The sequence below is a fragment of the Peromyscus leucopus genome, unplaced genomic scaffold, assembly GCF_004664715.2.
Source record: "Peromyscus leucopus breed LL Stock unplaced genomic scaffold, UCI_PerLeu_2.1 scaffold_1385, whole genome shotgun sequence".
In the NCBI taxonomy this organism is placed as follows: domain Eukaryota; kingdom Metazoa; phylum Chordata; class Mammalia; order Rodentia; family Cricetidae; genus Peromyscus; species Peromyscus leucopus.
In genome coordinates this window covers 19,857-32,937 of record NW_023504540.1, presented here as the reverse complement: position 1 = coordinate 32,937, position 13,081 = coordinate 19,857, and the positions used below count along the sequence as shown (strand labels likewise).

Below are 13,081 nucleotides of genomic sequence, written 5' to 3'. Positions count from 1 at the left end.
CTCACAGAGATCCGCCTGCATCTGCCTCCAGAGTGCTGGGATTAAAGGCATGCACCGCCACCACCCAGCAATTCTTAGTTTTTATTATCAGACTGAATCAAACTATTCACCTGGGTAGAGGGACCATCAATGAGAAATTATATAGATCAGATTTACTTTCAGCAGGTCTCTATGGGAATCTTTTAATTGTTAATTGAGATAAGAATGCCTAAAATGGGCAGAATCATTTCATTGTCTGCAACCTGTACTGTATAAGTATGAAGAACCTTGAGCATAAGCATAAAAAACAGGCAGGATGGGTACATTTGTTTATTACTGCTCTTGGCTGTGGATGTGATATGATTTGCTAAGTTCCTACCTTGATTTCCCAAGAATGGAACTATTACCTGGAATTGTGGGCTATGATAAATTTTTCCCATTCTAAGTTACTGTGCCTGGTAACTCAGTGTAATAAAGATATTAAGAAAGCACTCTATCACAGAGGTTTTTTCACAAGTCAGTGGCATGTGCATTTCATGAAATGCTCAACAGCTCCATATCTGTTTCAGAACAAAGAAATAATGGACACGTCTCCTGGGAAAATCTCTTAGGGGAGTGGAGCAGAGGAGCAAAAGCACATCTCTGCTGGAAATCTCTCTAAGCTGAGTGTAGCACAGCTATGCTGTAATGGCTCTCTTTAGGATAGGAGCACGTTTGCCACATCCTTCAAGTAAACCATGCCACACTTGGACAAACGTTCAGGACTAGCCTAACTTTCTAACATTCAGTATTCCTATCTCCTCACAGCTTTAGGTATCCAGCTTCCTTTCACATCTTTTGTTTTGAGACTGGTAGGTATCCTGGAAACCTTTCCTGTACAGTTTCAGGTATTGCCTGACACCCTCACAGCCAAGATATCTTTCTCCTCTCATATGTGTATGTGCAGGATACCTTCCACTCCCAACAATAGGTGTAGCCTAACTTTTGATACTTAGGGAACTTTTCCTTCCAGAGCTAAACACTTCCACTATGAATTTAAATAGTAATGTAGTAGTTTTAGATTTTAAACTCCTCTTTAATTACATGTAATAACTAATTCAGGTGTAAAACTTTATGAATTTGTATTAGTTCCTTTTCTGTTCTTGTTATGTAATGACTGTCTTAACTTATAATGAGTTTTATTTGGCCCCACGATCAACATATAAGTGTCATGACATCACATGTCAGACTTGGCAGCTAAATTGACAGCTCACATACTTAGCTTGCATCATGGAGCAGAGAGTGGGAACTTAAAATAATGTGTGGATATAAATTATAAAATCCTACCCCTAGAGACATATTTCCTTAGCAGAACAGCATTTCCTAAACCTTCACAAATGATACCACTAACTGAAAAGGATTTCTTTGACTTCAAGTGTAAATGCTTGCTTTCTGTTATATGAACCAATTCACAATGAAGAAAATCTCTGTAAACCTTTAAATGTCTCAATAACTGTGTTATAGGAATACATGCTTACAAATGAAAAATTTTCATCATTGAAAAATTGTTTTTTTTGAAGAGATGTTTCAATTTTAACAATGTGATGTCAGTACGTTTTTGCGGTATGTGAATTTACATGCTAGTTTCTGAAAGTTAGGCTCTTGAATCTTCTTGTAGCAAGAACCAAAGGAAGTTGTCAAAATCGCATCTTATTCCTGGGAATGAACTTTCCTTAACTTCCCAACCATGTCTCTAGCCATGAAAATATTTTAAAGCCTATTTATATCAAGTTAAAATCAGGAAATAGAGACAAACTCATACACAAGAAAAATTTTATTCATGTAAACAATTTGGTACAGATTTTCGACATCACAGTTGCCTTCAGCTCAAAGAAAAAGATCTTACTTCATTTTCTTTTCATCATAGCCTTGAAGGAAGTAAATTATTTCCTATGTTTAGTCAAGACAGATGGGGGAGATCAATGAATTTTCATTTCTATTTTGAAACATTTGAGGTAGATACCAAAGTGTGCTATATGTGTGGCAAATTCATTTTAGTTAAATTTAGTTTTGCGGTCTTTATATTCCTTCCATGGCTTTTGTTCATCTTCCATTGTGTTTTTACTGATATGTATTTTTCTGCTATCATACATAACATGTGAAATCCATCATCTTACTAGTCTATTGTTTATTTAAATATTAGGCAATGTGTGATCACACTTTCTGAATAAGTGTGTCTGTGAAAAGGGTCATGTGTTGTGGTGTTTGATTTTGATTTCATGTTTTCACAAATTCCCTTGAGGTGTTGTTTTTATATTAAACCTGGAATGGATTTCAGTATTGCTTCAATGATACATTTGAACTCATGATCCTTATGTGTTTACCTCCACAGTACACGTCCAAAAGTAGATAATCTATGCCCAATGTGCACTGTTTTGTCAACACAACCATGTTAATTTTAAAATGATTAATAGAAAAAAAATAAGAAACATTAAACACTTTATGTGTCTATTCAAAGAGGTAATTTCATGAATCTGCTAAAAATGTAATAAAGTGGGATAACCAGCAATCAATTGTGTATCTTATATCATAGCTTGATGATTACTTTCTGTATATATAATTTGAAGTTCCCTGCATCTTCGTTTCCCCATCAGTTATCCATTTGGCACTTCACATTGAAGTATTGCCCTGTAAGGGAACTATCCTGAGATGCCAGATAATGTAATGACATTAAGATTTTATTCTTTTATTTTTTTTAATTATATATATATGTGTGTGTGTGTGTGTGTGTGTGTGTGTGTGTGTGTATTATTTTACAATACCATTCAGTTCTACATAACAGCCATGGGTTCCCCTATTCTCCCCCTTCCACCCCTCCCCTTACCCCCAGCCTACCCCCCATTCCCACCTCCTCCAGGACAAGTCCTCCCCCGAGGACTGCAATCAACCTGGTAGACTCAGTCAAGGCAGGTCCAGTCCCCTCCTCCAAGACTGAGCCAAGTGTCCCTGCATAAGCTCCAGGTTTCAAACAGCCAACTCATGCAATGAGCACAGGACTTGGTCCCACTGCCTAGTTGCCTCTCAAACTGATCAAGCCAATCAACTGTCTCACCTATTCAGAGGGCCTGATCCAGTTGGGGGCCCCTCAACCTTTGGTTCACAGTTCATGTGTTTCCATTCATTTGGCTATTTTTTTCAATAATTGAGTAAAACTGAAATTTATTATAAGCCACAGTCGTCCTAGGGACCTCCATGCTATATATACAGCCTCTATGGTTCTATGGGTTGTGGTCTGATTGTTCTTTATTTTATATCTAGAATCCACCTATGAGTGAGTACATACCATGACTGTCTTTCTGGGTTTGGGTTACCTCACTCAGGATGATTTTTTTCTAGTTCCATCCATTTGCCTGCAAATTTCATGCTTTCATTGTTTTTCTCTGCTGAGTAGTACTCCATTGTGTATATGTACCACATTGTTTTCATGCATTCTTATGATGATGGCCATCTAGGTTGTTTCCAGGTTCTGGCTATTACAAATAGTGCTGCTATGAACATAGCTGAGCATGTATCTTTATGGTATGAATCAGCATTCCTTGGGTATATGCCCAAGAGTGGGATGGCTGTGTCTTGAGGTAGTTCGATTCCTAATTTTCTGAGAAACCGCCATACTGATTTCCACTGTGGTTGTACAAGTTTACATACCCACCAAGAGTGGAAGAGTGTTCCCTTTGCTCCACATCCTCTCCAACATTGACTGTCATTGGTGTTTTTGATCGTAGCCATTCTGACAGGTGTAAGGTGGTATCTCAGAGTCGTTTTGATTTGCATTTCTCTGATGATTAAGGATGTTGAGCATTTCTTTAAATGTCTTTCAGCCATTTGTGATTCTTGTTTTGTGAATTCTCTGTTTAGCTCTTTAGCCCATTTTTTAATTGGACTATTCAGTATTTTGATGTCTAGTTTCTTGAGTTCTTTATATACTGTGGATATCAGGCCTCTGTCAGATGTGGGGTTGGTGAAGATATTTTCCCATTCTGTTGGCTGTCTTTTTGTCTTATTGACTGTGTCTTTTGCCCTGCAAAAGCTTCTCAATTTTGAGAGGTCCCATTTATTAATTGTTGTGCTCAGGGTCTGTGCTGTTGGTGTTTTATTTAGGAAATGGTCTCCAGTGCCAATGTTTTCAAGAGTGCTTCCTACTTTCTTTTCTATTAAATTTAGTGTAACTGGATTTATGTTCGGGTCTTTGATCCACTTGGACTTGAGTTTTGTGCATTGTGACAGATATGGATCTATTTGTAATCTTTTACATATTGACATCCAGTTATGCCAGCACCATTTGTTGAAGATACTTTTTTCCATTGTATAGTTTTGGCTCCTTTGTCAAAAACCAGGTGTTCATATGTGCATGGATTAATGTCAGGGTCTTCAATTCGATTCCATTGGTCCGTATGTCGGTTTTTATACCAGTACCAAGTTGTTTTTATTACTATAGCTCTATAGTAGAGTTTGAGGTCAGGGATGTTTATGCCTCCAAAGGTTGCTGTATTGTATAGAATTCTTTTAGCTATCCTGGGTCTTTTGTTTTTCCATATAAAGTTGAGTATCTTTATTTCCAAGTCTGTGAAGAATTGTGTTGGGATTTTGATGGGGATTGCATTGAATCTGTAGATTGCTTTTGGTAAGACTGCCATTTTTACTAAGTTAATCCTACCTATCCATGAGCATGGGAAATCCTTCCATTTTCTGATATCTTCTTCAATTTCTTTCTTTAGAGATTTAAAGTTCTTATCAAAAAGGTCCTTCACGTGTTTAGTTACTGTTATCCCAAGGTATTTTATATTATTTGTGGCTATTGTAAAGGTGATGCTTCTCTGACTTCTTTCTCAGCCCTTTTATCATTTGTGTATAGGAGGGCTACTGATTTTTTGAGTTGATCTTGTATCCTGCCACTTTACTGAAGGAGTTTATTAGGTGTAGGAGTTCCCTGGTAGAGTTTTTGGGGTCACTTATGTATACTATCATATCATCTGCAAATAGTGAAAGTTTGACTTCTTCCTTTCCAATTTGTATCCCCTTGATCTCCTTTTGTAGTCTTATTGCTCTAGCTAGAACTTCTAGTACTATATTGAATAAATATGGGGAGAGTGGACAGCCTTGTCTTATTCCTGAATTTAGTGGTATTGCTTTGAGTTTTCTCTGTTTAATTTGATGTTTACTGTTGGCTTGCAATAAATTGCTTTTATTATGTTTAGAAATGTTCCTTGTATTACTGATCTTTGTAAGACCTTTATCAGGAAGGGGTGTTGGATTTTGTCAAAGGCTTTTTCAGCATCTAAGGAGATGATCATGTGTTTTTTTTTCTTTCAGTTTGTTTATGTGGTGTATTACATTGACTGATTTTTGTATGTTGAACCATCCTTGCATCCCTGGGATGAATCCTACTTGGTCGTGATGGATGATTGTTTTGATATATTCTTGGATTCTGTTTGCCAATATTTTGTTGAGTATTTTTGCATCAATGTTCATGAGGGAGATTGGTCTGTAGTTCTCTTTCTTTGTTGCATCTTGTGTGGTTTGGGTATCAGGGTAATTGTAGCCTCATAAAAAGGGTTTGGTAGTGTTCTTTCTGTTTCTATTTTGTGGAACACTTTGAAGAGTATTGGTATTAGTTCTTCTTTGAAAATCTGGTAGAATTCTGCACTGAAACCATCTGGTCCTGGGCTTTTTTTGGTTGGGAGACTTTTGATGACTGTTTCTACTTCTTTAGGAGTTATTTTCTATTTAAATGGTTTATCTGGTCTTGATTTAATTTTGGTATGTGATATTTATCCAGAAAATTGTCCATATCTTCCTGCTTTTCCATTTTTGTGGAGTACAGGTTTTTGAAGTACGATCTGATGCTTCTCTGGATTTCCCTGGATTTCCTCATCATCTGTTGTTAAGTCTAGCTTTTCATTTCTGATTTTCTTAATTTGGGTGCTCTCTCTTTGCCTTTTGGTTAATTTGGCTAGGGGTTTGTCTATCTTGTTGATTTTTTCAAAGAACCAAGTCTATTTCATTGATTTTTTTTATTGTTCTCATGTTTTCTATTTTGTTGATTTCAGCCCTCAATTTAATTATTTCCTGGCGTCTATTTCTCCTGGGTGAGTTTGTTTCTTTTTGTTCTAGAGCTTTCAGTTGTGCTGTTAATTCATTGGTATGGGATTGCTCCATCTTCTTTATGTGTGCATTTAGAGCTATGAATTTTCCTCTTAGCACAGATTTCATAGTGTCCCATAAGTTTGGGTATGTTGTACTTTCGTTTTCATTGAATTCTAGGAAATCTTTAATTTCTTTATGTCGTCCTTGACCCATTGATGTTTCAGGTGGGCATTATTCAGTTTCCATGAGTTTGTGGGTTTTCTATAATTTTTGTTGTTGTTGAGGTCTAACTTTAAGTCATGGTGGTCTGATAAGATACAGGAGGCTATTCCAATATTTTTGTATCTGTTGAGATTTATTTGTGGCCAAGCATGTGGTCAATTTTTGAGAAGGTTCCATGGGGTGCTGAGAAGAAGTTATATTCTTTTGTGTTAGGATGGAATGTTCTGTAGATATCTATTAGGTCCATTTGAGTCATAACATCTGTTAGGTCCTTTATTTCTTTGTTAAGTTTCAGTCTGGTAGATCTGTCTTTTGGTGAGAGTGGTATGTTAAAATCTCCCACTACTAATGTGTGGGGTTGGATGTGCGTTTTAAACTTTAATAGTGTTTCTTTTATGAATGTGCTGCTTTTGTATTTGGAGCATAAATGTTTAGAATTGAGACTTCATCTTGGTGGATTTTTCCCATGAGAAATATGTAATGTCCATCCTGATATCTTTTCATTGATTTTAGTTTGAAGTCTATTTTATTAGATATTAGGATAGCTACACCAGCTTGTTTCTTAGGTCCATTTGCTTGGAAAGCATTTTCCCAGCCCTTTACTAAGAGGTAGTGTCTGTCTTTGAAGTTAAGGTGTGTTTCTTGTATGCAGCAGATGGATGGGTTCTGTTTTCTTATCCATTCTGTCAGCCTGTGTCTTTTTATAGATGAGTTGAGACCATTGATATTGATGCATATTAATGACCAGTGATTGTTAATTCCAGTTATTTTTTGTGTATGTTGTATTGTCTTTCTTTGGTGTATGTTGGTGTAGGATTATCTGTTGCCCGAGTTTTCATGGCTGTGTTTAGCTTTTTGGGTTTTATTTTCTCTTCTAGTACTTTCTGTAGGGCTGGGTTTGTAGATAGGTATTGTTTAAATCTGGTTTTATCTTGGAATATTTTGTTTATTCCGCCTATGGAGATTGAGAGTTTTGCTGGGTATAATATTCAGGGGTGGCATCCCTGGTCTCTTAGTGTCTACATAAGATTTGTCTTGGACCTTCTAGCTTTCATAGGCTCTATTGAAATGTCTGGTGTTATTTTGGTGGTTTTGCCTTTATATGTTACTTGGACTTTTTCCTTTACAGCTCTTAACAACAGACATTGAGGAAATCCAGAGAATTATCAGGTCATATTTCAAAAATTTCTACTCCATAAAACTGGAAAACCTAAAAGAAATGGACAATTTTCTGGATAGGTACCACATACCTAAGTTAAATCAAGACCAGATGAACTACTTAACTAGTACAATAACCCCTAAGGAAATAGAAACAGTCATTAAAAGTCTCCCAACCAAAAAAAAAAAAAAAAAAAAAAAGCCCAGGACCACATGGTTTCAGTGCAGAATTCTACCAGATCTTCAAAGAAGAGTTAATACCAATACTCTCTAAATTCTTCCACATAATACAAACAGAAGGGACATTACCAAATACCTTCTATCAGGCTACAATTACCCTGATTCCTAAATCAAAAAAGGATACAACAAAGAAAGAGAACTATTGACCAATCTCCCTCATGAACATTGATGCAAAAATACTCAATAAAATACTGACAAACAGACTCCAAGAACATATCAGAACAATTATCCACCATGATCAAGTAGGCTTCATCCCAGGGATGCAAGGGTGGTTCAACATACGAAAGTCCATCAATGTAATACACCATATAAACAAACTCAAAGAAAAAAAACCACATGATCATCTCATTAGATGCAGAAAAGGCATTTGACAAAATCCAACACCCCTTCATGATAAAAGTCTTGGAGTGATCAGGAATACAGGGAACATACCTAAACATAATAAAGGCAATTTACAGCAAGCCAACAGCCAACATCAAATTAAATGGAGAGAAACTCAAAGCAATTCCACTAAAATCAGGAACGAGGCAAGGCTGTCCACTCTCCCCATACTTATTCAATATATTACTTTAATTTTTAGCCAGAGCAATAAGACAACATATGAAGAACTATAGCATATATAAATTTATGATATTATTACCTTGTGTAAATAAAATTTCTGTAGGAGATAAGCTTTCAGATCCACACCTGGAAAGAACTAAATGATATCCAATCAATTGGGGAGAGAATTCTGGCTTTGGAAGAAAGGGGTGCTGAAGGGCTTCCCTTGTATCCCAGCAGAGGCTCCTGCAAAGGTCAGCTTCACTTCTAGTGTATTATGAGGAGAGCTCATTAGCAGGGAAGCAATGTCAGTTCCCATGACATCTGCAGGTCTTCCCTAGACCTTCCATTGTATCCTGGGGAGCCCTGGCATCCTCTGTGATGTCACTATGTTGTGGCCACACCCACTGTCCTTGGGAAGTTTATTCAGTGCCTTTACCATTTACTGATGAACATGATGGCATACTGAAGTCTAATTCAGAAAGAGAATGGAGAGCGTAGAGAGACCAGAGAGTGACAGAAGAAAGCTGACTTTCAGCCTCAGTGTAAAACATCAAGGAAGAAATGGTCGAGAGAATGGTGCAATGAGTTCTGTGCAGGAAAATGGAAGTTTCCTGGAAGAAGTGGTCTTGAGCTGAATCTTCCAGTAATGGGGAACAGAAAGCTGGAGTCTCTGGGAACCAACAGAACTTCCCTGCAAGTCATAGCTCATGAAATTCAAGGATTCTAGGATATTAATTGTTTTGCCTCAGAGGACAGAAACTGGTAAGTCCAAAGGTTTATGATGGGAGCTCTTGGCTTTCATCCCTTTTGGAGGATAGGAATTGATGAGTGAACATGGGACCAACATTAAAGTGGGAGGGATTAATGAGTTGTGCTCATTTCACGGCAGGACATCACTGTACTTCAACCACACTGGCAAACTTTAGGTACTTCCCAGCTGCTCTGTGTGACCAGAGTTGTAAGTTAGGTGACTTGTTGAGTCTGGTGACCATGTTCTGCCCTTATATGACTTCTCCATCAATGGTTAGCTGGTTAGTGACCTGTCAAGATATTTGGGGAACCTCTAAAAGACTGGGGTGATTGTTAACTATGGCAATTTTCTCCTGACTCATAAACCCACAGGTTTGTAGACTCTGCAGCCAATTCGAATTTAGAGTCTGCAGCTGTGAATAACCCTGAAGAGGCTATCTCCTTGGTTACTTGGAGCATATGCTATGAGGGCAGAGAGAACCAGATAGCTGGGATAACCACTTCCCTTCAAATAGAGGAGACAGGTGACTTCCCCAGAAAGGGCAAAATAATTTGGGGTGTCACTGAGTCCTTGGTAATCAAGCTTTCTCAAACATTTGTTTAGGACTCAGGGTGGTCTATCCATCCTCTTTGCCTTGTCATACTGCAAGGTAATTTGTGTTCATCTACCTTATAAGGAGTATCTGGGAGCCACCATCCCACCAAGCCTTCCTTACCAAGATGCAGGTGAAGCAGAAGGTGCAGAGGTGGACCAGTCAGCTACAGTAAATGACCATTGAAAGAAATTAGCAGTGAGATCACTTGATCTTTATCACAGAAGAGAGCATGACCTATAGGTATTCATTCTTTCAAACACTTTGGTTTCAATCTTAGGTTAACTCTGTCATCATTACTTCATTTTATACAAAGTTTATGTTTCTGGTAGGCTGTATCTTCAGGGTATGCCTTTGTACAAAATCATGTCTCTGAACTCTTCCCAAAGGCAGAACCTCAAATGTGGACAGGAATGACATGAGGACAAAGACTACTCTGCTTCCTCTAAAAAGAAACAAAAACAGAGCCTGTAGCATGAGTCATAGTACTCATGGACTGAGGCAGTAGTATGTGAGTTCCCAGCATGCATTTGAAGAGAGTCTATCAAGTGCTGGCTAGTGTGAGATGTTAGTTGCTGTGAGTTTGACTTGATTGTTTTGTTACTTGCTTGGAAAGGCTTGTGTGTTTGATTCTCCAAGCAGCAGTTGGAGAGGCCTAGTCACACATCTAAATGTGTGGATACAAGGACTGAGACTGATCCCTGCTCCTTTTGTTCCTCTCTGAGAGGACACACCTGCATGCATTTGTTCAGCATCCAATTGATGGAGTTCTCCCACTCTCACTCAGTCTCTCTCTGTCTCTCTAAGTATCTCTTTCTCTGTCTCTGTCTCTCACATGTGTATGTGTTGTGTATTTTTCTATGTGTTTGTGCATGTATATCCCACTATTCCCTGCAATCAGGGATCTGTGGTTGGACATGAGGAGTTCCCTATCTCACAGTTCCCAGGAGATACCTTGGTGAAAATTGGGAGCACCACTTTGAGCATTATAGTTCTGCCAGTGTACTTATTTTAGTGACACATAGATATTCCTTTGGGGAGTTTATAAATCTGTCATGATGTTGAGTCCTATCCTCAAAACTGTTCATGATGTTATTTTGTCTCCATTGTCACAGGTATGATCATGGAGAATTTGTTTTTGAATACAGGAGAAACATCTTCACAGATTCTGGAGGGTACACACCTGTGGAGTAGATGCTAAGTAAATTCTTAGACAGCTATTTCAGCAAACCTCCTGAGAGAGCTCATGCACCTCCACCTCCATCATCTAAACAGCCTGCCTCTGCTGGCCTAGAGTCAGAATAGCTGTAAGTAAATTGTATGCCACTTTTTGGTTTGGTCCTGGCTTTTGGCAACAACGATGTAGGTAAATGTGTTGCAACAACTCTGGGGAAAGGTGTCCTGACTACCTGCGAGTCAGGCAACACCTTGAGCTGCTTAAGACAGCTCTGATGGCAGGAACTGCAAGGAGACAATTTAGCCCTGGAGTGCAAGGTATCCCACATCCTCGAGCTTCTCAGAAGAGCAGCTCTGCCCTGAAGGTGTCCTGGACACCTGGAGCTGTTTAGCACAGCTCTGATGGCTGGAATTGCAAGGGGACAGTTCAGCCCTGGAGGTGAGGTATCCTGGACCCTCAAGCTGCTCACAACAGCTCTGCCCTGATGATGTAAGATAAACAACTGATTGCTGATTATTCTACTTTATTACATTTCTACCAGATACATGAAAATATGGCTTTGAATACACACATAAAGTGTTTAATGTTTCTTATATTCTTATGTATTAAGCATTTTAAAATTAACATTGTTTTATTACAAAACAGCACACATTGGGAGTAGATTATCTACTCTTGGACTACTCTGGAGGTAGAAACATGAGGACCATGAGTTCAAATGTATTCTTGAATCATTACTGAAATCAATGCCAGGCTTAATATCAACAACAAAATCTCAAGGGAATTTGTGAAAACATGAAATCAAAACCAAACACCACAACCCACCACCCTTTTCACAGACACACTTACTCAGAAAGTATGATCATACACTGCCTGATATTTAAATAAACAATAGACTGGTAAGATGATAGATTTCCCATTCTATGTATTACAGCAGAAAAAATACATATCACTAAGTAAAAACACAATGGAAGATGAACAAAAGCCACAGAAGAAATATAAAGACCACAAAAATAAATTTAGCTAAATGAATTTGCCATACACATAGCACACTTTGGTATCCACCTCAAATGTTTCAAAATAGAAATGAAAATGCACTGATCTCCCCCATCAGTCTTGACTAAACATAATAACTAATTTACTTCCTTCAAGCTATGATGAAAAGAAAATGAAGTAAGATTTTTTGTTTAAGCTGAAGACAACTGTGGTATCTAAAATCTGTACCAAGTTGTTTACGTGAATAATTTTTTCTCTTTTTTGAGTTTGTCCCTATTTCCTGACCTTAACATGACATAAATAGGCTTTAAAATATTTTCACAACTAGAGACATGGTTGGACAGTTAAGAAAAGTTCATCCCCAGGAATAAGACCTGATTTTGACAACTTCTTTTAGTTCTTGCTACAAGAAGATCCGAGAGCCTAACATTTTCAGAAACTAGCATGCAAATTCACATAACCCCAAAAAACATTTACGGACATCACATAATTAAAATTAAAACAACTCTTTAAAAAAACAATTTTTCATTGATGAAACTTTTCATTTGTAAGCATGCATTGCTATAACACAGGTATTGAGACATTTAAAGGTTTACAGAGATTTTTTTCATTGTGAATTGGTTCATATAACAGAAAGCAAGCATGTACACTTGAAGTCGAAGAAATGCTTTTCAGTTGGTGGGATCGTTTGTGAAGGTTTAGGAAATGCTATTCTGCTGAGGAAATATGTCACTGGGGTAGGATTTGATAATTTACATCCACCCATCATTTTCAGTTCCCACTCTCTGCTTCATGATGAAAGTTACGGATGTGAGCTCTCAATTTAGCTGCCATGTCTGACACTTGATGTCATGCCACTTACATGTTGATCCTGGGACCAAATAAAACTCATTATAAGTTAAGATAGTCACTACATAACAAGAACAGAAAAAGAACTAATACAAATCTATAAAGTTTTACACCTGAATTAGTTATTTCATGTAATTAAAGAGGAGTTTAAAATCTAAAACCACTACATTATTATTTAAATTCATAGTTGAAGAGTTTACTCTGGAAGGAAAAGTTCCATGAGTATCAAAAGTTAAGCTACACCTATAGTTGGGAGTGGAAGGTATCCTGCTATATACACAATTGAGAGGAGAAAGATATCCTGGCTGTTGGGGATTCAGGCAATACCTGAAGCTGTGGAGGAAATGTTTCCAGGATACCTGCCAGTCTCAATAAAAAAGCTGTGAAGGAAGCTGGATACCTAAAGCTGTGAGGAGATGGGAACACTGACTGTTACAAAGTTAGGCTAGTCCTG

General features: G+C 37.7%; 1 long non-coding RNA gene across 1 annotated transcript; it reads left to right on the top strand.

Moving 5' to 3' along the window:
* The first annotated feature begins 8,321 nt into the window (after positions 1–8,321).
* On the top strand, positions 8,322–10,939 carry LOC119087137. The gene is made up of 2 exons (XR_005090579.1): positions 8,322–9,027; positions 10,724–10,939. It is a non-coding gene; the product is annotated as an uncharacterized LOC119087137 (long non-coding RNA).
* The last annotated feature ends 2,142 nt before the right edge of the window (positions 10,940–13,081 follow it).